This window comes from Leiobunum rupestre, chromosome 2 (assembly GCF_980474605.1).
Source record: "Leiobunum rupestre chromosome 2, qqLeiRupe1.1.hap1, whole genome shotgun sequence".
Classification (NCBI taxonomy): Eukaryota; Metazoa; Arthropoda; class Arachnida; order Opiliones; family Sclerosomatidae; genus Leiobunum; species Leiobunum rupestre.
In genome coordinates this window covers 68,617,781-68,642,866 of record NC_143385.1, presented here as the reverse complement: position 1 = coordinate 68,642,866, position 25,086 = coordinate 68,617,781, and the positions used below count along the sequence as shown (strand labels likewise).

General features: G+C 33.2%; 1 protein-coding gene across 3 annotated transcripts in view; it reads right to left on the bottom strand.

Annotated features, from left to right (window-relative positions):
• Window positions 1-25,086, bottom strand: part of LOC149958868 (protein-tyrosine sulfotransferase-like) — a 277,380-nt gene that overhangs the window by 27,695 nt on the left and 224,599 nt on the right. The window contains exon 1 of one of the 3 annotated variants that reach the window (XM_090166270.1): window positions 2,506-2,717. The exons of the other annotated variants lie outside the window; for them this stretch is intronic. The gene's annotated coding sequence lies outside the window, so the exon portion shown is untranslated. Of the gene's footprint in view, window positions 1-2,505; window positions 2,718-25,086 lie in introns of those variants that run through there. 3 annotated transcript variants of the gene reach the window in all.

Below are 25,086 nucleotides of genomic sequence, written 5' to 3'. Positions count from 1 at the left end.
TTAGTTTTCAACCCCAAATTTCAGTTTCTATTTATATTTAACAAAACGTTTTGTCGAGAAACGTTTAATTTTTCTACCGATTTTAATACCAAAATATTTGTCTATTTTTACACCCAAATGTACTTGTAACATTTTACACCCAAATGTACTTTTAACATTTTACACCCAAATGTACTTTTAACATTTTACACCCAAATGTACTTTTAACATTTTACACCCAAATGTACTTTTAACATTTTACACCCAAATGTACTTTTAACATTTTACACCCAAATGTACTTTTAACATTTTACACCCAAATGTACTTTTAACATTTTACACCCAAATGTACTTTTAACATTTTACACCCAAATGTACTTTTAACATTTTACACCCAAAAGTACTTTTAACATTTTACACCCAAAAGTACTTGTAACATTTTACACAAAAAAGTACTTGTAACATTTTACACCCAAAAGTACTTGTAACATTTTACACCCAAAAGTACTTGTAACATTTTACACCCAGAAGTACTTGTAACATTTTACACCCAGAAGTACTTGTAACATTTTACACCCAGAAGTACTTGTAACATTTTACACCCAGAAGTACTTGTAACATTTTACACGCAAAAGTACTTGTAACATTTTACACCCAAAAGTACTTGTAACATTTTACACCCAAAAGTACTTGTAACATTTTACACCCAAAAGTACTTGTAACATTTTACACCCAAATGTACTGGTAACATTTTACACCCAAATGTACTGGTAACATTTTACACCCAAATGTACTGGTAACATTTTACACCCAAATGTACTGGTAACATTTTACACCCAAAAGTACTTGTAACCTTTCACACCCAAAAATACTTGTAACATTTTACACCCAAAAGTACTTGTAACATTTCACACCCAAAAGTACTTGTAACATTTCACACCCAAAAATACTTGTAACATTTCACACCCAAAAATACTTGTAACATTTCACACCCAAAAATACTTGTAACATTTTACACCCAAAAATACTTGTAACATTTCACACCCAAAAATACTTGTAACATTTCACACCCAAAAATACTTGTAACATTTCACACCCAAAAATACTTGTAACATTTTACACCCGAAAGTACTTGTAACATTTTACACCCAAAAGTACGTCAACTTTTACACCCAAATATACGTCAACTTTTACACCCAAATATATGTATAATATTACACCCAAATATTTGCAAATTTTTACGTTAGAGGTAAATAATAATAATCAGCTAGGCACTACTTTAGGCCCAAGTCATCAAGCGACTTTTAAAGCCATTAATTCAGGTGGCCGGGTTCCAACGCGTAGGAGGGTGGTGGCAAGCCCATGAAGCCAACAGCTCGCTACACTAACTATTACCGCTAACCTCTACAAGTAGGCCTATCTGACAAAACGTAGCGTGTGACACAATTACAGCTGACACGATGACACGATTCGGACAAAAATCCAGGTTGCATCGGAAAACAACCCAATAAATATCAATCAAATAAATTTCACTAATTAAACTAGTTATTAATAAAATTAAAAATACCATGAAGTATCAGTCATGCTTTAACCAATTATTAAACTAATATTTTAAACCATGGTAATTAAAAGTTTTAACTTATACGAGGATTAGTACCCCAAAGTTTATCTTTGATACATAATTTCAGTATAAAAAGTCTAAATCTAAATCCGGTTTTATACGCCTCGTCTGAAAAGTGTATAAATTTGTTTTCAAACGTTAAATAATGTATATTGGCTGGTATTTCTCAAAATATACGTTATTTGATTCGAGGGGTTGAACACTGGCTGTAATCAGTGTAATCAACCCCGTAATCGCTGTAGTTTATCACTGATTACCTAATCGGTGTACACTTTGGATAAAATTAAAAAAGTAAGAACTTTGTAATTACTCTAGTCGATCACTGATTACGATAATCGGTGTACAATTCGGTTAAATGATTACGATAATCGGTGTACAATTCGGTTAAATGATTACGATAATCGGTGTACAATTCGGTTAAATGATTACGATAATCGGTGTACAATTCGGTTAACTGATTACGATAATCAGTGTACAATTAGGCTAAATGATTACGATATTCGGTGTACAATATATAAAATGATTACGGTAATCGATGTACACTGTATAAAACGATTACGGTAATCGGTGTACACTATATAAAATGATTACGGTGATCGTAACAGCACCGTAGTCCGTAAGCATTTCAAAATCTCCGTAATCATTCGGTAATCAGTGTATAAAGGAAATTATGAAGCGCGATTAGTTGACACAAAAGCGCAATAGATTTGAAAAATAAGAATATAATATAAAATTCATAATATAAAAATAGGGTTTATTAATATCTTTTTAAAAGATTTGAAAACTTCCAAATCCGTTTTCTCCAGTGATTGAAAATAGTAGGTTTTCAACTTTTCATTCTCAGGCAAGGAAATCTTCACTGAACCAACACGGAAAAACACGACAACGAGAAAAAGAATCGTTACCTGAACCATTCTGCGGAGATAAATTCAATCTCAATATAGTCGTTTTCTGGCAGAGGATATCTCGGAGCAAACGACTTTATCAATAATAACCAAGTGTGTCTCTTTTTCGCTGTTGTAGAATTGTCCGTCGATTTTTCGATATTTCGCGGTGTCAACTAAGAGCGCGAACTGCAACGAGAGAGAGAGAGATTGCCACAAACCGCGTCGCTCGATGCACGTGCGGAGACTAATCGCGGGATGCGAGATGGAAGCTGCCACGACAGAGCGGATCGAACTGGGGCGAACGGCGCATGCGTGGCGGCGTAGGCCGCTACACCCGCCGTACAGGGAGTTTAAAAACGTTGCAATCGCCCGACTTGGAACATTTTGTTTGAAGATTTTGTAATTACGAGATTTCTAAGTGGAGATATTTCTATTTACGAGATTTCTAAGTGGAGATTTTTTATTTACGAGATTTATAAGTAGATTTTTCTATTTACGAGATTTCTTAGTGGAGATTTTTCTATTTACGAGATTTCTGAGTGGAGATTTTTCTATTTACGAGATTTCTAAGTGGAAATTTTCCTAACTACGAGATTTCTTAGTGGAGATTTTTCTATTTACGAGATTTCTGAGTGGAGATTTTTCTATTTACGAGATTTCTAAGTGGAAATTTTCCTAACTACGAGATTTCTTAGTGGAGATTTTTCTATTAACGATATTTATATTTGGAGATTTTTCTATTTAGGAGATTTCTATTTGAAGATTTTCCTATTTACGAGATTTCTATTTGAAGATTTTCCTATTTACGAGATTTCTAAGTGGAGATTTTTCTATTGACGAGATATCTATTTGGAGATTTTTCTATTGACGAGATATCTATTTGGAGATTTTCCTATTTGGGAGATTTCTATTTGAAGATTTTCCTATTTACGAGATTTCTTAGTGGATATTTTTCTATTTACGAGATTTCTATTTGGAGATTTTCTTATTTAGGAGATTTCTATTTGAAGATTTTCCTATTTACGAGATTTCTTAGTGGAGATTTTCTATTACCAGATTTCTATTTAGAGATTTTTCTACTTAGGAGATTTCTTGTTGAAGATTTCTTTAATTACGAGATTTTTATGTGGGAGATTTCTTTACTAACGAAATTTTAATTTGGAGATTATTGTTCGGGATATATTTATTTAGGGATTTTTATAAAGATATTTTTATTTTGGGTTTGCGCTTGTTGCAGCCTACTCCCAGGAGCTAGTAGGCCACACTTTGAAGCTCTCTGGTGCTCTTCTAACTCATCGTAGGAAAATGGGGAAAAACAGGCATACTTCTCAACTCACCCCCTACAACTCCTTCCAATTTTTGCATAACCGTTTGAAACAACCTGTACTTGGGATATTTCAGTTTCTTTATTTTGATTAACATTATTGAGATTTTTCCAGTAGGAACACAATTGGCATTTGTACTAGAATTTACGACTAACTCGAAATTGTCAAAATTGGCGTTTACTAGGTTTGGTCACGACACCGCCGATTGAATTTCAAAATTAGCAAAATTTACCTTAAAGGTAAATTTTCCATTGGAAAATGTAAGTGGAAGACAAAATTTTCAAGTTTTAATGCGTATTTATTTAATTTTCATTATTTGGATAAGGGTCTGTATCAGGAAGGAATAGTTATAAAGGATACGCGCAATAACAAATATAATGACACCAAATATTTAAAGGGGGTAAAGCCCTGGCAGGGAATGTGAAGCTTCCGTCAATACTCACTGGAGGCGCTACAGTCGTGAACGTAATAGAAAATCTAACGAAAACAAGCATCAGGATGGGAATTTGGACTTTTCAACTACGTTCTAGACGGTCGCGCCTCCAGTGAGTATTGACGGAAGCTTGATCTCCCCCGCTAGGGTTATACTCACAGTAAAGCCTAAATAATAAAAACAATAAACCGAAAAGGGCTAATTTTGAGCAGCCCATGTACACTCAAAGGCTAATTGTGAACAGCCCATGAACACTGAAAAGGCTAATTGTGAACAGCCCATGAACACTGAAAAGGCTAATTGTGAACAGCCCATGAACACTGAAAAGGCTAATTGTGAACAGCCCATGAACACTGAAAAGGCTAATTGGGAACAGCCCATGAACACTGAAAAGGCTAATTGGGAACAGCCCATGAACACTGAAAAGGCTAATTATGAACAGTCCATGAACACTGAAAAGGCTAATTTATCGTATACATGAAAATAATAATTTATGAACTATAATAATATAATAATTTATTTACTACAATATAATAATTTATTTAATATAATAATAATAATTTATTTACTACAATATAATAATTTATTTAATATAATAATAATAATTTATTTACTACGATAATATAATAATTTATTTAATATAACAATATAATAATTTATTTAATATAACAATATAATAAAATAATTTACTTACTATAATAGTAAAATAATTTATTTACTATAATAATAAAATAATTATTTATTAACTATAATAATAAAATAATTATTTATTAACTATAATAATAAAATAATAATTTATTTACTATAATAATAAAATAATCATTTATTAACAATAATAATAAAATAATCATTTATTTACTATAATAAGAAAATAATCATTTATTTACTATAATAATAAAATAATAATTTATTTACTTTAATAATATAAGAGCTGAATTCGCTGACCTGTTTCAAAACCCTCTAACTTAGCCTGGTACGCTCTAGGCTAACATTTGACAATCTATCGTGTGGCGAGTGTGCCGAATACCTATCAACAGAAGCTTCTGCTATTAATTAAAATTGAAATCAATACAGGGAATTTTATAAAATCCTTGTTTTAGTAGAGCATTTGCCACTATTGAAATGTTTTTTCATTTGATTTTGAGGTTTAAAAGCTACATTGATTTTTTATTTTTTAATTAAATTACTAATTTTTTCACGATGTTAGTGTCACCTAGGATCAACAAACACAGCACCCCATAAAAGGAGAACGCAACCCGTCAAAAGTCGTGCATTTTCTCGCGTACAGTTTTCATTGGTTAGACGCTTTAGCGCCTGCTGTCGAAGGGGGGAAATTCGGATATTGTCTCCCCCCCCCCCGCTCGTAAAATGTTCAGCATAAAGTTTCGTCAAATGAAATTTGTACACAACACTGTGTTAGCGTGTTTAAAGGCTAGCTGGGTTCTCCTTGTGTTTGTTGCTCCTAGATGTCACGTATTTCTTTTGACTATTCGATTCAGGCGTTAGTAACGTGGTGTCAGTTTGTTATTTTTTTATCTTATTAAAGATTTCATCTTCTGCCTTGACAATGGCACCTAGGAGCAACAAACACAAGAAGAACGCAGCTAGCCTTTAAACACGCTAACACAGTGTTGTGTACAAATTTGATTGGACGAACCTTTATGCTGAATAATTTACGGCCGGGGGGGGGGATACAATATCGGAATTTTCCCCTTCCGACGGCAGCAGGCGCTAAAGCGTCTAGCCAATGAAAATTGTACGCAAGAAAATTCACGACTTTTGACGGGTTGTGTTCTCCTTTTGTGGGGTGTTGTGTTTGTTGCTCCTAGATGGCACAGAGGTGTGCCGAAACTAGTCGACTTTTATAATAAATGAAAATTACTTTACTTGCGCAAAATGTCCGTGTTTTTATATAATATATAATATATAATATATAATATATAATATATAATATATAATATATAATATATAATATATAATATATAATATATAATATATAATATATAATATATAATATATAATATATAATATATAATATATAATATATAATATATAATATATAATATAATATAATATAATATAATATAATATAATATAATATAATATAATATAATATAATATAATATAATATATAATATAATATATAATATATAATATATAATATATAATATATAATATATAATATAATATAATATATAATATAATATAATATAATATAATGTAATATATAATATAATATAATATATAATATAATGTAATATATAATATAATATAATATGGAAATGGAAATGGAAACTTGTTTATTGTGTATCAAAACAACACTATTACAGCGTCAGCTAGTTGACACACATTGCATAAAAAATTATATGTACAAAGTGTTTAAAAATGACCGAAAGGTTAAAAGCATAATATAATTTTAATTGACAACAGTTTTCATGGCTCCTACGTATTAAGAGCCGGTAAAGTTTTAAGTTCAGATAATTTACAGCTAAATAAATCGACTACTTCAGTATATTTGTTTGCAGTTCTTAAAATATAATATAATATAATATAATATAATATAATATATAATATAATATAATATAAAATATAATGTAATAAATAATATAATATAAAATATAATGTAATATATAATATAATATATAATATATAATATAATATAATATATATACTACAACATATACAATATAATATATATAATATAATATAATTTAATATATTATATAATATAATAATAATAACAATTTTAACAAATACATTTAAGTTAGTTTCCCGTGAATTGGCATTGCTAGAGCGCTTACTTTTGCAAAGAATTATAAGTGGTTTAAATGAGAAAATCCTTTATCGGCGTAAAAAGCAATAAGTGGCCCCTGGTGGTTGTGGGTCTTTATGGGTGAACCCCTTTTAATGCCCGAACGATGAAACTAATAAAAAATATCACTCCGAAAATGAAATGGCGTATCCATACCGTCGCTCACCGCAATTTATCCATCGTTACCCACGAATGGGGGGAGGTCCACGGCTGTCACCCCCCCCCCCCGTCTCAGTTTTCATTCAATTCACGAACAGCGGTTACGGCGATCCCCCCTCCCATCACATACACTAACACAGCGATCAAATAAAGATGGTCGTGCCGTACACAATCAAGTTTCACACTCCCACCAAGAACGTTGTTAGGTTATAGAGAACGCGCGAGTCTACTTTCCAGGACCGATATACTCGAAATCAGTAATATTTAAGCGTTGGTTGCACGAAAAGTCGATCGCATTTTGATCAATTTCAACCAAATGGGATTAAAATGAACCGATATGGCTTAAATTGGAAAAATGTGAAAAATAAAAAAATACTAACATTGAAAAAAGTATTTCAAAATTGATTAAAATTTTTTTTTCAAAATTGAAAAAAAATATAAAATTGAAAAAATATTGATCAAAATTCATAGGAATTGACGGAAATTTATAAGTTGTGTAAAATTGGATTAATGTATAGATAAATTGTGATTTTTTGAAAAACGAAGTATTTATTTTGGTCAATTTGATCAAAATCCCATGTTATTTTCAATGGGAAAATTTCCATTTTATGTTGTCAAAAACATTTTTCGTTGCCATGGCAAAACCGTTGCCCATTGAATAAATTCAATTTAGGATTTTTCAAGTTACATGAAGGTCTACTAATCCCCCGAGTTTGAACAAAATCGGTGTGTAACACCTCGGGTCGTCTCCTTGTAAGTGTACTCATTTTACCACATAAAATTTGAATTTAAAGTAATCCGCTTCTACAGTAAAAAGATAATGGCAACCCTGTTTTAAAATATTTTACAAATTAGAACTAACAGAAAACGGCAAATTTTTCACGAAAATTAGCTGGACGATTTCTTCGCGCGAGTTTGAACGCAAAGTCCGTAAGTTGCGATATAATTTTTTTATGCTCTTATTTGAAAATAACGCCTTTAAAACGGAAGATAACTGAGACTATGAAGGTTATTAATGTTAAATACCGACCACTTACAAGGATACATCCCGAAGTGTAACCCACCGATTTTGTTCAAACTCGGTGGATTGGTAGACCTTCATGTAACTTAAAAAATCCAAAAGGGAATTTATTCTATGGGCAACCGTTTTGCCATGGCAACGAAAAATGTTTTTGACAACACAAAATATTACATTTTCCCATTAAAAATAACATGGGATTTTGGCCTCAAATTGATCAAAAGTTGATCAATTTTGATGTTTTGTTTTGTCAATTTTTATCTATTTTTGGCATTTTCGAAATTTTTAAATTTGTTCAAATTTTTCACAAGGGGGCCCTAGGAATCGGTCAGAATCCCATGTTCTTTTCAATGGGAAAATTTCCATTTGTTGTAGTCCAAAACATTTTTCGTTGCCATGGCAAAACGGTTGCCCATTGAATAATTTCCCTTTTGGATTTTTTAAGTTACATGAAGGTCTACCATTCCTCCGAGTTTGAACAAAATCGGTGGGTTACACTTCGGGATGTCTCCTTGTTAGTTGTCTCAGCTAACATTGATTTCCGGTATAGTACGACATACTACCTAAATGAAAATCCTTCCATTTTCCACAATCTTATAGCGTCATCTAGTATCGGTTGCAAGAAAATAATTTTTCAGATATTTCTTTGAGCGTAACTGAAAACTTATATAATCAGTTACGGGAATAGTTAAAATTTCGCTCTTAATTTTTTTTAACATTAATTGAAGCTTAACATAGTAAAAGGGTGATTTCCTATAATCCTATCAGTCAGCTAGGCTGATACCCAAAGCATCAAGCGACTTATAATGCCACTAATTCAGGTGGCGTCGAAACCTTTTTAAAACCATTTACCCAGACAGATGACGTTACCATTAATACTAGATGGCGCTATACGATTGGTAAAAAGGTTTCCGTTTGAACGTACTTCGGCTGTCTTATGGCAAAACCTAGTAAACGCCAATTTTTAAAATTTCAATGGACTATTACACACCTACTGTAAACACGGCAAACTCCCAAACCATTCGTCATTGGCATACAATGATACACCAGTAAATTCTTCTTTCAATACCATAAGAAGTAATGTAAATCAAAATAAAATTTGATATCTCGAATTTGAGAAAATGGGGTTTACTAGGTTTCATCATGAGACAGCCGAGGTAATGCTAGCTGGACCAGAGATTTAAGACTTACGTACTTACTTACCTAATTATCTCTTCGTACGGCTACAAAGCGCGCAATAGGCCCTTCAATAAAACATCTTCAAGAAAATCGCCGAGAAGTAATATTTCCGAGAGCCAGGACCTGCAAGTTACTGTTGTTGAAATAGTGGAAACTTTTCACGTGCAAAAAGAACGTCGTGTTTTTACTAAGCCTTAGTATGTCAAGAAAAAACCTTTCTGGTTAAAAGGAAACATTTGTTGCAAGAAACAATTAATTGTTGACGTAAAAGTTTGTTACAAATATTTTCTCGGTTTATTTAATTACGTTAATTAATTAATTAATTTTATCTTGCAACCAGATTTCCTTTTCTTGACATATTAAGGCTTAGCAAAAACACGACGTTCTTTTCTACTTAATTAATGACTCATTGGTTAACCATATAATCATTTATTAACTGGCTTGTTAATACTTAAACATCTATATTATTAACGTACAAACAATAAACAATGCGTTATCACCTATAGCGAGATGTCCCGCGCACACATATATCGTAAACACATTTTACCGGGCAGAGTGTAATAAAAAGCGCCAGGCTGTGGCGCCATCGCGTTATAACATTTTTATTGAGACGCGCGCGATATTCAAATGTTAGACCCTAACAGTTTTCAGGTAAATAGTTTCCACTATTTCCACAAGCACTATATAAACAGTAACTTGCCGGTCCTGGCTTTCGGATATATTAAATCTTCCGTCAAGATGTTTTATTGAAGCGCTGGTTTTTGGAACCACGTTGTCGCCAAACATAATAAATTTTGAATAACAATGACATACATCAGTAAATACTATTTAAATTACTAAAATAATTAATTATATCGACTTTGATAAAATGACGTTTACGAAGTTTCGTCATGGAACCGTCTCAATAATGCTAGCGGACGTGAAAGCTAGACTCTCACCTACTCGTTAACCTAAACACGTTCTTCGTAACAAACAACACCCTACTACTACGGCTACAGCGAGCGCAATTGCATACATTCTCGAACGGCTGGTTTTAAGAAGCGCGTTGTGGGAAAAAATAATAAATTTTGAATAACGATCTTGGAACGGGACACGAGCCAATAGAGGGCGCCCGAATCGGTCTAATTAGCGCGCTTTATTGGAAAGACGACAAGACCAGATTTTATGTCCATTAAGCCCAACGTCTCTCCTCCCACGAGCCATCCATAACCGCTACGATGTCAAATGACAGCTCAATCCAAAGAGGGCGGACAGGGTACAGGCTACTCGGATTTGTTCGGGCGTCGGTGGATAGGTGGAGTTACCCGGAATGGAACCCGACACAGCTGGTACGCGGAAACCCTCTGAAAATATTGATGGTAAATATTCTAAGGCTTAAATGCGACTGATCGAGGGTTTTAGTCAGATTATATAGTTGGGCCAATCATTCAAATTTATGACTCCTAAAACGATGTAATTAAAATTGCATTATCTGACTAGATATTAATTTTTGCCCTAAAAATATTATCGTAATAATAATAAAAATAATACCTAGGTTGGTAAGAATATCATGCTGACCTCAAAAAAATCTAAAATATGTTATAGCAAAAATAGGAAATTTGTTATCGATTTTTTACGACTTTATAGATGAGATATGTTGAAAAAAATAGGATAATTTCTGTTGAAATTAGAGAAACATTTAAGTTTTAAATATTTAAAAAAATTAAAATGCATAGGTTTTGAAGGGAATTTGTAAGACTGAAATCTTAAGCAAGTGCAAAGGCATTAATTTGAATAATTGGCTGAGTTAGCGAGCATTGATAGTTTGGGAAATGGTTTGATTAGAAAAATCTAAACTGCGTGAAAATAAAGTGGTTCAAAATAATTTCTAATTTTCAATGTTTTTGATTCATATCTAACTCAAAGCACGTAATTGCAACTTTGAAGTACGAAAAATTCCATAAAAATTATAAAATATGGGAAATGTTTAATTATAGGAGTTATAGGAAGACATTGTAAATATAGGAAAAATTATAAAACACGGGAAAAGTTTAATTATAGGAGACATTGAAAATATTGGAAAAATTATAAAATATATGAAAAGTTTAATTATAGGAGTTATAGGAAGACATTGAAAATATAGGAAAAATTATAAAATATGGGAAATTGGGTAATTATAGGAAGATATAAAACATAAGGGAAAAATGTGAAAATATGAAACAAAAAGTATTATTAATTGATTAAGTCATAGTTACATTGCGGCCTGGTTGCAAGATTTTTCCTAGGGCCGGTTATAAGACCTTGCCTAGGGCCTGGAAAACTGCTAACGCGGCCTTTAAACTATTTACTGAGAGCTAGTGTCGTAATAGACTGCATAATAGTACTAGCAACTTTATATTTAGTCTATGGTCTGGTGCGATTTTCTCGCCCATAGACATACGTTCTAGAACGCCTCACTACGCGGCGCTGCAGTGGAGAAAATTTAAAATTTGGATGACTTCACGACCACCTCTCATTAAACATTATAGCGTACTGACACACTACAAATATAAATAGACTAATCGTAATAAAAAAGAAAATTATTCGAATCTTGCACATACATATCCCATCTATAAAAAATATTATCCGCTTAAGATCAAAGAAATATATGTTTATAATAATAATATGTTACTTTTTATTGACATGTCCTTAAAAAATCCAACATTTAAAGTTTTTGAATAAGCTATTTCCTCAAATTAGAATATCCGGATGCTAAAACTCCTTATTAAACAAATTAAACTAAAATATAACAGAACTACCGAATAAAATGCGGATGGCTAGAAATTTTGTACTTAAATAAAAGTTACACCTCCGGTTTTTAACACTACTGTAATATTAATATTATTGTTTAAATTGTATAGTAAGGATTTATTGTTATTTCTTTTTATTTAAAATGTGAACATGTTGACGTAGACAGGGTTGCCACAGTTTTTTCACAATCAAATTCCAGGTTTTCCCTGACCATCTCCGGAGATTTTCCCTGACTTATTTTGTGCCAAGATTTTGTATTTTCTAACCTATATTTTAGAAAACGTTTCCTATTTGCCACCGAAATTAAATTCCCTGACATTTACCTAATTTTTAGACTAATTTTTAAAATTCCCTGGACATTTCCCTGATTTTCATACCCACATTCAAATTCCCTGACTTCTCCAGGAATTCCAGGTTTTCCAGGTGTCGTGGCAACCCTGGTAGATGTAAATTAGATAAGTATGTTTTGTGTTCTGGCTTAAAAGTCATACAATGGCTTAGCCCTATACAGGGTGTAAGCTAAAAAACGATACCACGCCAATAACTCCAAATGTATTTAAGCTAAGAATTTAAAACTTTCAGGACAAAGAACGTGCAGGGGGTCACTTGACAACGGAAATTTCCATGACCTTGAACCATGTCTTCAAGGTCATTTAAAATTTATCTCCAGAACCATTAGAGATACAAAGTTGGTTTCAATTAGAAAAGTATTATCCGTCACATTTGAGGTCTAAATAGCTAGGGTATGTACCACCTAAATGGACCAATCAGCAATCTAGGGAATTGGACCAATCAGCAATCTAGGGAATTGGACCAATCAGCAATCTAGGGAATTGGACCAATCAGCAATCTAGGGAATTGGACCAATAAGCAATCTAGGGAATTGGACCAATAAGCAATCTAGGGAATTGGACCAATAAGCAATCTAGGGAATTGGACCAATAAGCAATCTAGGGAATTGGACCAATAAGCAATCTAGGGAATTGGACCAATAAGCAATCTAGGGAATTGGACCAATAAGCAATCTAGGGAATTGGACCAATAAGCAATCTAGGGAATTGGACCAATAAGCAATCTAGGGAATTGGACCAATAAGCAATCTAGGGAATTGGACCAATAAGCAATCTAGGGAATTGGACCAATAAGCAATCTAGGGAATTGGACCAATCAGCAATCTAGGGAATTGGACCAATCAGCAATCTAGGGAATTGGACCAATCAGCAATCTAGGGAATTGGACCAATCAGCAATCTAGGGAATTGGACCAATCAGCAATCTAGGGAATTGGACCAATCAGCAATCTAGGGAATTGGACCAATCAGCAATCTAGGGAATTGGACCAATCAGCAATCTAGGGAATTGGACCAATCAGCAATCTAGGGAATTGGACCAATCAGCAATCTAGGGAATTGGACCAATCAGCAATCTAGGGAATTGGACCAATCAGCAATCTAGGGAATTGGACCAATCAGCAATCTAGGGAATTGGACCAATCAGCAATCTAGGGAATTGGACCAATCAGCAATCTAGGGAATTGGACCAATCAGCAATCTAGGGAATTGGACCAATCAGCAATCTAGGGAATTGGACCAATCAGCAATCTAGGGAATTGGACCAATCAGCAATCTAGGGAATTGGACCAATCAGCAATCTAGGGAATTGGACCAATCAGCAATCTAGGGAATTGGACCAATCAGCAATCTAGGGAATTGGACCAATCAGCAATCTAGGGAATTGGACCAATCAGCAATCTAGGGAATTGGACCAATCAGCAATCTAGGGAATTGGACCAATCAGCAATCTAGGGAATTGGACCAATCAGCAATCTAGGGAATTGGACCAATCAGCAATCTAGGGAATTGGACCAATCAGCAATCTAGGGAATTGGACCAATCAGCAATCTAGGGAATTGGACCAATCAGCAATCTAGGGAATTGGACCAATCAGCAATCTAGGGAATTGGACCAATCAGCAATCTAGGGAATTGGACCAATCAGCAATCTAGGTAATTGGACCAATCAGCAATCTAGGTAATTGGACCAATCAGCAATCTAGGGAATTGGACCAATCAGCAATCTAGGGAATTGGACCAATCAGCAATCTAGGGAATTGGACCAATCAGCAATCTAGGGAATTGGACCAATCAGCAATCTAGGGAATTGGACCAATCAGCAATCTAGGGAATTGGACCAATCAGCAATCTAGGGAATTGGACCAATCAGCAATCTAGGGAATTGGACCAATAAGCAATCTAGGGAATTGGACCAATAAGCAATCTAGGGAATTGGACCAATCAGAAATCTAGGGAATTGGACCAATCAGCAATCTAGGGAATTTGGACAAAAACCTGAAGGTTGTGATTAAAATAATGTACCAGAGACCAGGTTGAAGGGCTAATACCTTGAATAATACTCACTCTAGAGTATCAAAAGTTGTTAGACGTACTCGTCTAATAGGAAGTCTTTAGAATTTGCAAACTCGGATGACATTCAGGTCCTGGTTCAAGGTCATTCAAAGCTTATCTCAATAACCAGTGGATTTAGAGCCAACAGCTCCCTACATTCACTATTACCGTTTACCTCAACAAGTTTTGAGGGGAGAGAACTTGTAAACTCTACGCGGAAGGAGTGGTTCCAGTACCACAAGCTGGAATCGAACCCGGCTCCTCTTCCTGCGAGGCGAAAGTGCTAACCACTCCGCCACCCCACCTTAAAATTACCTCATAGAGAACGCTTCCAGTAGATATTACCAAAGGTAGGGAAAACACACTTTTGGGTGTCAATACGTTAATCTGCGTTTGATTGCGTTGGATTTATTTAAAAAAAATAATTTGCTTAATTATTTATATTTCAGTCTAGTATTTTAGACAGTACGTAGTCTAGAATCACAGTGAGAAAATCGAACAATAAAATACTAAAATTCGCCATTTTACACTGTTTCTTGCGGAAAAAAATTACGTGAGATTGGGTGAGATTCAGCTCGACCCCCTCCCTCCCCTAAACGCCTCACGTCAATTTATGGACGATCCCTTTTGGGTCACCGTTATCAATAATACGAAATTCTGATTTGAAGGGGGTTTAGGGACCTCGAAATAAAGTAGGGGCTTTTAGGTATTTTATGGACTTGGTGGGAGCCCTGCACAGGTAATAAATTAAATAACTGAATTTAGGGTTTTGTCCCTAATTAAATATTGGGTAGCTGTGTCGCCAGCTAAAGTGTTATCAATAAACAATTAGCGATTTCCATATCTATTGGTTTTTATAATCTCTCTCCGATATCTTTAAACTTGCTATGAGACAGACATCTCAAATCCGTCGATCCGTCGATATGGACAGAACAATTTCGAGCGAGCTCGGGGCGCTCTGGAGTGGTAAAATGGAACACGCTAATCCCAGAATGGAAATTTGAAATTGTAGGGTTGTTAATTTTCCGGAAAAATAAAATGCGGAAAAATTTCCAGAAAATTTTCCGAATTGCGGAAAATTTTCCGCAAATCGGAAAAATAAAAAATTTAAAACATAAATTACTTTTCAAGGGTTTTTAATGTTTTAAACTTTTTATCGATTTAAAATGACTAATATCAGTAATCATACTACAAAACATGAATAGTGTTACATTTCAACCAGTTTAAACTAGTCTGTAGGTTTAGTTTTACTTTTAGATTAGAAAAATTGAGGTGAAAATGCCGCTTTATTTAAATTTGCAAACAATATATTAGACAAATCATGGAATGAAAACGTTTTTAATATTTTTCGGAAAAATACGGAAAATTTTCCGGAAAAAAGGCCTCGGTAATTTTCCGGAAAATTTTCCGCCTTACAACACTAGGAAATTGTAACGAGATAAGTAGATATATGGAAACCGCAGTGGATGCAGGCTCAAAATTAACCGCTGATACATCGAAAATCAAACGTAGTTTAATTTCCACCCCAGTTGGTTGAAAATATCACAACGGCTAAGATCATTCAAAATGTTGAAACAAAACTTACGAGTTAGTATCAGGGGCGTAGGAACGTTCTAGAGGTTGGAGGGGGCAAAGAGAAACGAAAGGGGTCTGGAGAATGGTTTTGCATTTTTAATGGGGTGTAGCTTCTCCGAATGCGTGTGTACTGTTTACTACTATAAAAATTGGCGGGAAAAGACTAAAATTTAAACACAGTTGAGGTTCCATAAGCTCTATATGCTTTTAAAATGAGAATTTGAGCCTTTTGAAGATTTCAACTGACCAAAAAGTTGGATGGGGCAATAACATTAGTGGCCCCTCCCAGCAAAATTTACTAACTTTACGCATTTAAATCAAAATCTATATTTAGAGAATTAAATCTTTGAATAGAAACTATTAAACCATTTTATCACAAAAATATACTAGTAGCTAACCATGTTAACAATAGCAAAAGTATAGACTAGAATGACTTGGTATAGGAATTTATCCTATGGCTAAATCTAGCAATTTAACTGACAATACTGGTTGGATTCGAAATGGGCAAAATATCAAAATTATAGGATTTTATGGGACTTTTGGGGGATTTTGCTAAAAATATAGGATGTTATAGGACATTTTTGAAAATATAGGATGTTATAGGACATTTTTGAAAATATAGGATTTTATAGGACATTTTTGAAAATATAGGATTTTATAGGACATTTTTGAAAATATAGGATTTTATAGGAATTATAGGACATCTGGGGGCCCTGTTGTGTTAGATGGCGTCCTCTAGTGAGCGGAATCGAAACTATTCATAATATAAAGTTTTTCAAAATTTAAAGCTAGGCCTACTTCTAAAAACAATTTTGGAAAATGCTGTTAAGTTAACTTTTTAAAAACTAAATTCTTTTTATAAAATTAATTAACAATTAATAAAATTATATTATAAATTAAAAACCACGAAATAATTCATGAATAGATATAAATTGAATTATTAAATTATAGATTTAATTTATACGTGATATGCAAATATTATAAAATATAACGGATTTATAAAAATAATATATTTAAAATAATAATTCTTAAGAAAAATTTATCGTATTTATATCAAGAGATGGCGCTTTAGACCTAAGATAAAGATGGACCCTAAAATAGGGTGGGGCGTCGGTATAACAGCGTATCACCGAAGCTATAAGCTACATTCCAAGTTTTCCCTTGCGGAAATCGGTTTTGCCTAAGCTAACAACAATCCACTTATGTAAAGCCAAACCCCAATACATTAACTTCACCCAGGACAGCGGAGTACCGCGGTTGCAACATTTCTACAGGCTCTAGTAGACGAAAAATAGGCCAATTTAATCGCGGCGGTAGAAGATGACGTCTGGGTCGCGAATTTAACCTTTCACTTGTTATTCAGGTGGCGTTTCTGTCATGTTAAATCTTCCCGGAGGAAAAAATATGTAAATCCAATATTAGAGTCGAAATGGAAGACCGGAAAAAGAAATAAATCATAAAATCGAGTTCTTCCTTATTAATTTTATGACAGATAGGTCCCGACGTTCTCCGCTATCCTCAGAAACCGCCGCCGAAAGAAATAAGAAATGAAAATATTAGATTTCCTTCTCTCAGTTTGCGATAAAAAATGACACCCGAAATTTACTAGAGGCTAAATGGATTTGTCCGGAACTTTGCTCATGATAATAAAGTATAATTTCTCGTAAATTATAATTTTATTTAAGTATAAAATGGTATTATATATATAATCGGATTTATGCCGAATTGGGTTTCTTTGCGGTACATGATAAATAAATATACCGGGAATTTAGTCTATGGAATTAAGTATAACTTAGCGTAAATTATTATTTTATTTAAGTATAAAACGGTATTATATATAATCGGATTTATGAAAATTTGGTTTCTTTGCAGTATATGGTAAATAAATATGTCGGGAATTTAGTCAACGGAAGAGTATAATTTAGCGTAAATTATAATTTTATTCAAGTATAAAATGTTATTATATATAATAGGACTTTTGACAAATTGCTTTCTTTGTGGTACATGATAAATAAATATGTCGGGAATTTAGTCAATGGAATGAAGTATAACCTAGCGTAAATTATAATTGGACTTATGTCAAATTGGGTTTTTTGTGGTACATGGTAAATTAATAAGTTACAGTTTATTCCATTGACCTATCTTAAATTACAATTTCCTGAACTTAAAAAATGATTATATTCAATACCCTTTTACAAGTTAACAAAATGATAAATTAAGAAAAGTAATAATTTATTCCAATGGCTAAATTCCCAACATATTTATATACCATGTACCACAGCGAAACCAATTCATCAGCAATTCGTTTATATATAATACCCTTTTACAAGTTAACAAAATGATAAATTAAGAAAAGTAATAATTTATTCCAATGGCTAAATTCCCAACATATTTATATACCATGTACCACAGCGAAACCAATTCATCAGCAATTCGTTTATATATAATATCCTTTTATACGTAAATAAATTTATAAATGAACTTTATTCTAACAACTGAATAGTACCTACACATTGATTTACTATGAACCTAAAAAAAGTTAAAAGATGATTATATTCAACACCAATTTATAACTTTTTTTGGTACATAGTTAATTAATGTGTTGGTATATTCAGTTGTTAGAATAAAGTATAATTTATCGTAAATTTTAATATTATTTAAGTATAAAATGGTATCATATATATTCGAATTTATGACGAATTGGTCATACATCGAGAATTTAGCCAATGGAATAAATTATGACTTTTCTTAATTTATAATTTCGTTAACTTATAAATTGATATTAAATATAATCAAATTTAAGAAATAATCAATGAAATGAAGTATAAACCTCATACACTATAATTTTGTTAACGTATAAATCGGTATTGCAAATAGTAGAATTCATAGAGGATTTTAAATGTAGAAATGTTTCCAAGTTTAGCGCCGTACAATGATCAAAGGGTCCCCTTGAGGCAATTTTCGTTCCATTAATATTAGAACAGTTTTTTAAGCGTTTTCGATCCCCGACCAACCGACGTGGAAACAAACAAATGTGTTCTCCGCCGTGTACTTGAAATTTAAATAAGAAAGGATTGTCTTCACCTACCTGGGGAGTTTATGTATTCTTTGAAAGTCAAATCAGCCTAGATTATTTGCTATGCCTTTATTTTTACGTTTTAAATTTTTTTAAAGATTGTTAAGTTTAAATTTATTTTAAATTTTCTTAAAGGATTTTCAAGTTTTCATTTATATTAATTTTGTGAAAAAAATTTCAGTTTTCATTTATTTTATTTTTTTAAGATATTTAGGTTTTCATTTATTTTAATCTTTTTGAAGATTTTATTTTAATCTTTTTGAAGATTTTTAAGTTTTCATTATTTTAATTGTTTTTTAAAGATTTTTAGGTTTTTTTTTAATTGTTTTTAAAATATTTTAAAGTTTTCATTATTTTAATTGTTTTTAAAAGATTTTTAAGTTTTTATTTTAATTGTTTTTAAAAGATTTTTAAGTTTTTATTTTAATTGTTTTTAAAATATTTTTAAGTTATAATTTGGCCAAAGCTTCGAAATACGAAGCCTATTAAAATGACTTATAAAGAGGTTGTGTTCGATTGTTAGTGGGCGCCGCCATATTGTTGAAAACCTTAATCAAAGGCCAATTTCAGGCTTATTCCCGTACCCTTGGTAGTATTAAGATAGTAGACCAACGTACCAATTTAACACGAAATAACGAACGAGTAGGGGCGGCGTTAGGGGTAGGCGAGACAGGTTATAGTCTACGTTTGTTTTAACTTAGGGGCCCACAAATCGACTTGTAGTCCATTTATACATAAAACTTTGCATAACTTAATTCAATATGTAAAGGGCCCACAATTGAGGAATAGGATGCCAAAAATTGAGGAATAGGATGCCAAAAATTGAGGAATAGGATGCCAAAAATTGAGGAACAGGGGGCCCCACAATTGAGGAACAGGGGGCCCCACAATTGAGGAACAGGGGGCCCCACAATTGAGGAACAGGGGGCCCCACAATTGAGGAACAGGGGGCCCCACAATTGAGGAATATGGGAGCCCACAATAGATAAATATCTCCTGCCGCCGCCCCTGCGAACGAGGAGATAACGGACCAAGCGAAAAATAGGAAACCTATTTTTAGGGTAAGATGTAAATTTCCAATTTGAATGTTTGATCCCTATTCATCAGCGCACCTAGCGGCCAAAACGTGAAATTTCTCCGAGTGTATACTCCCTTTAAAAGTATAACTGTTGAAATTGTAACAGAAAAATACCAGAACGCTTGTAGCAGACAAACAAAAATCTATTTATCTCTTTTGTAGTTGGGCGTAAATAGTTCCAAAGGACGTATCTCTAAAATCTTTTGCTTGTTTTCCGTGGACGTCTTTGATGTAAAATTGATTACTTTTTGGAGAGGAAGGGGTCTAAATTGGACAACCCTGGAAACGGGTCTATCTCGAAAATGTTTTATCTCGTCTCTAGAAATACAAATAAAATAAACTTCTTAAATGAGTTTAAAGCTAATAAATTTTCTACGAAACGAGGTTAAAGCTAATGAATGTTGTACCAAAAAAACCAATCCAGTTTTTTATAGTAAGCCATTAGAATACGTTGGTTATAAATAGTGAAATCGAGACACGCAGTTTAAATGAGCAATACGTTTGGAAGTTCTGTTAAGTAATTGGATAACGTTTAGTGGAAATAAAACTCTTTGTTACTGATGATAAAATGGTTTTTATTTTGTAATTAAAGAGATAGGGCCAGAATTTTCTTTATATATGAGATTTTTACATACAATATATAAATAGATATTAATAAAAGCCTAATCTAATATTTAAAGATGAGTGTTTGTATATACAGGGTGTTTCAAAAGGTTATGCAAAAATTATGAGAAGTTGTAGGGGGTGAGTTGAGAAGTATGCCTGTTTTTCCCCATTTTCCTACGATGAGTTAAAAGAGCGCCAGAGAGCTTCAAAGTGTGGCCTACTAGCCCCTGGAAGTAGGCTGCTGCAACAAGCGCAAAACCAAGCAGGGAAACGCGAACATTAAGGTTTGGGTTCGTGTGATAGGTAAAAAAGGACTTTGTAAACAAATTGAGGTACCCTGACTGTAGTTTTCGATAATTACGGTCGGCAAAAAACTTTCATCAATTGAATTAATTTAGTAATAAGGTATATCCGCTATATCCAAAATACTACACTTGGATCTTAGCGAAAAGACCGAATTTCTTAGTTCTTTAGCCATACACACGAAAAAAGCTTAAATTATTGCCCAAGTTGTAGCATCGCTGATTATTTAAAAAAAAGAAAAATAGATTTTCGAGGGAAAAATTAAATAAAATAGCCAGAAATTCCAACGGTAGACCGGTTTCGTCCTAATTGGGACTCGTCAGTAACGTGCGGTAAATCTGACTCGCGACTATAACACTCGAAGACCTCTTTGGTCCGAGTTTCGCGTCTTTTTGTTTGCTCGAAGACCTATCGGTACGAGCTATTAGTAAGTTTTTAAATTTCTTCAAATTTGTTTAGGGTTTAGCTTTATTATCCCTTTTCATAATGGAATAATCTACTTATTCGCTAATTTTATCCTCCTTTACAATGCAGTCCATAGGTGGTTCCTTTTAACTTTACATAATAATTTGCCTTTGATTATACGGCGTAGTGTCTATAGAAGAAGGCTTTTAAACCAAATTGCAATAATTTAAGCTTCAAGTGAGCCTTTTTTATCGGTTCGATACTCTCGAAAATTCCCGAGGTGACCATTTTCACACGCGCATTTCATTTAAAACGTTTTAAGGTAATAGATAATAATTTAGGGTAAAGCAAGGTACACGAACTTAACATTTTGGTACAAAAAGCGAAATTATTTTTTCCAGCCAAAGCTAGCCCAAAACTTTGGCGGTTTTTGGGTTATTTTAGGAACATTTTCTTTATATTTAAAACTAATTTTTCTTTAAATGTCGTTAAACCTTTGAAATGGTACCTGCGGGTTTTTGAGAAAAAACTCTAACAACATAGAGGAATATGTTTTTTTTTCACTGTTCTTTCAGTGGCGGAAACAAATTGGGCAGTGGAAAAATTCTGAATTTTTTAAAATTGACTAGCCCGATGGCAAACTACAGATTGTGATTAGTGTTGTTGCGATATTCCGCCATGGGAGCTAGTTTCGCCGCTAAGGGTCGCAGAGAATAAAAATTTCTGTGAGTGAGATCTGATTTTACACTGATTCATAATATTGAAAAGTTTTTTTTAAATATTCGATGGGGAATTTTGGCCGCTTTTGGGAACATAGTGCCACGTCCCAAAAATCAGTTAAAAAATCAGTCAACATTATCAACTCTACTTTCTTAATTTATTTTTGTAATTAATAAGTAGATTAATCGAACATTTTTAAATTAAAAAGACAAAAATTATCAACCGTCTGTTCTTAATTAATAATTAATTATATTTATTAATTAATTAATTAATGTAGTCAACGGAAGAGTATAATAAAAGAGTAAATTATTATTTTATTTAAGTATAAAATGGTATTATGTATAATCGGATTTATGCCGAATTGGGTTTCTTTGCGGTACATGATAAATAAATATATCGGGAATTTAGTCTATTTAATAAAGTATAACTTAGCGTAAATTATAATTATATTTAAGTATAAAATGGCATTATATATAATCGAATTTATGACGAATTGGTTTCTTTGCTGTACATGGTAAATAAATATGTCCGATACCAGGTGGCGCTATATAATTGGGGAAAAAGAAGGGTTTCCGTTTGAGGGAGGAGCTTATGTAGTACATCATGGTAGCGGGTCTGGAAGGTAGACTCGTGCGTTCTCACTTACATCAATACGTTTTTGATAACTTATCTTGTAGAGAGCCATTAATCTGCCTACATTGCTTAGTCAGGGTGGTCACAAAATTTGGGGATTTAAATTCCCTGACCATTTTGAGAGATTTTCCCTGACTTTGTAAAGCCAAAGTCAAACAATTTTTCCTTTTATTAGAAGTTACTAAATTGAAATCAACATATATTTCAGTACAAAGGTTATTGCAACGTTAAAAAAATTAAACAAACTTTCAAGGAAATAAATGATAATCATGGAATTTGTCATAGACCTAGAGTAAATATACCTTAAAAATTTGTCAAGATAAAATTTAATTCCCTGACCTTTCTCTGAATTATAAAAAATTCGTAAAATTTCCTAATTTATCTCTGAATTTTTACAAATTCTTAAAATTTCCTGATTTATCCCTGAATTTTTACAAATTCTTAAAATTCCCCGACTTTTTTCTGATTTTTACAAATTCTTAAAACTCCCTGATTTTTTCCTGATTTTTACAAATTCTTAAAACTTCCTGACTTTTTTCTGATTTTTACAAATTCTTAAAATTTCCTGATTTATCCCTGAATGTTTACAAATTCTTAAAATTCCCCGACTTTTTTCTGATTTTTACAAATTCTTAAAACTCCCTGATTTTTACAAATTCTTAAAACTTCCTGACTTTTTTCTGATTTTTAGAAATTCTTAAAATTCCCTGACTTTTCTCTGAATTTTTACAAATTCTTAAAATTCCCTGACTTTTTCCAGATTTTTACAAATTCTTAAAATTTCCTGATTTTTTACTGAACTTTTAGAAATTCTTAAAATTTCCTGACTTTTCCCTGAATTTTTACAAATTCTTAAAATTCCCTGATTTTTCCTTATATTTTTACAAATTCTTAAAATTCCCTGATTTTTTAGGTTCATTTTTAAACTCCCCGACTTTTCCCTGACGTGTAGCAACCGTGTTAATTTATAAAAATTAGTTCCGTCATAAAAAACGCTCCGGTCTCGAATCTGCAAGCGGGGTTCGAACCCGGGTCTCCTGTTCCAACCCCCTTTTCTTCCACCCCAAATTAAAAAGGCAATTAGAAGCTCCCAAAGAGGCGATTTAATCAACTATTGAAAAGGCATCATCGCTTTAGGATGCAATTAATGGCGAATAACCAGCACTTAAAAGTATAAGAGCGCGCGGCTCTCCGCTAGATGGGGTTACTGAGTTATATTGAAAAGGGGAATCCCTACGTAGCATACGCCACAATGTCTGTACCGGAGAGAGCTAATTTTAGCCTCTGGCGCAACATCCGTTGGGACCCGAAGAGAGAGCGTTGCCGGCTAAGACTTGGGCGAGCGCCGCCTCTCGGAAGTTTAATTAAACTAGTCGCGACCACAATTTCCTTCCCTGATAGCTTGGTCGTGTACGTGACCCAACCTTTATTATATTCGATAGAGAGAGCGCCGCGTATCCCCGCCCCTGGATCATAAATAAAAACAAGACGTCGCGCGCTATATTTCACCCGATATGGGTGTCACCCTTTCTTTAAAGGGACATCTCGAACTTCGAAATAGTTTATCTGGACAATATACTAAAATCTTAGAATAAAAAATAAATATTGTTAACCTTCAAAATGAAGATCTTTTGAAGTTAGAGACTTGAAATTTCGGTGTTCGTACGAAATTTTCGGAATTAATACTGAATTGGCAGCATGACGTAGATAATACCATAAGTCTACAGGGTGTTTTAAAAGGTGATGCAAAAATTTTAAAGAGTTGTTGGAGGTGAGTTGAGAAGTATGCCGGTTTTTTCCCATTTTCCTACGATGAGTTAACAAAGCTTCAAAGTGTGGCCTACCAGCCCCTGGAAGTAGGCTGCAACAAGCTCGAAACCAAGCAGCAGGGAAATGAGATCATTAAGGTTTGGGTTCGTGTGATAGGTACAAAAGGACTTTGTAAACAAACCGAGGTAACCAGCGTAAAAAAGTTAACTTAAACATGATTTAAAGTCCCTGCTGCTTGATTTTGCGCTTGTTGCAGCCTACTTCCAGGGGCTAGTAGGCCACACTTTGAAGCTCTCTGGCGCTCTTTTCCCTCATCGTAGGAAAATGGGGAAAAA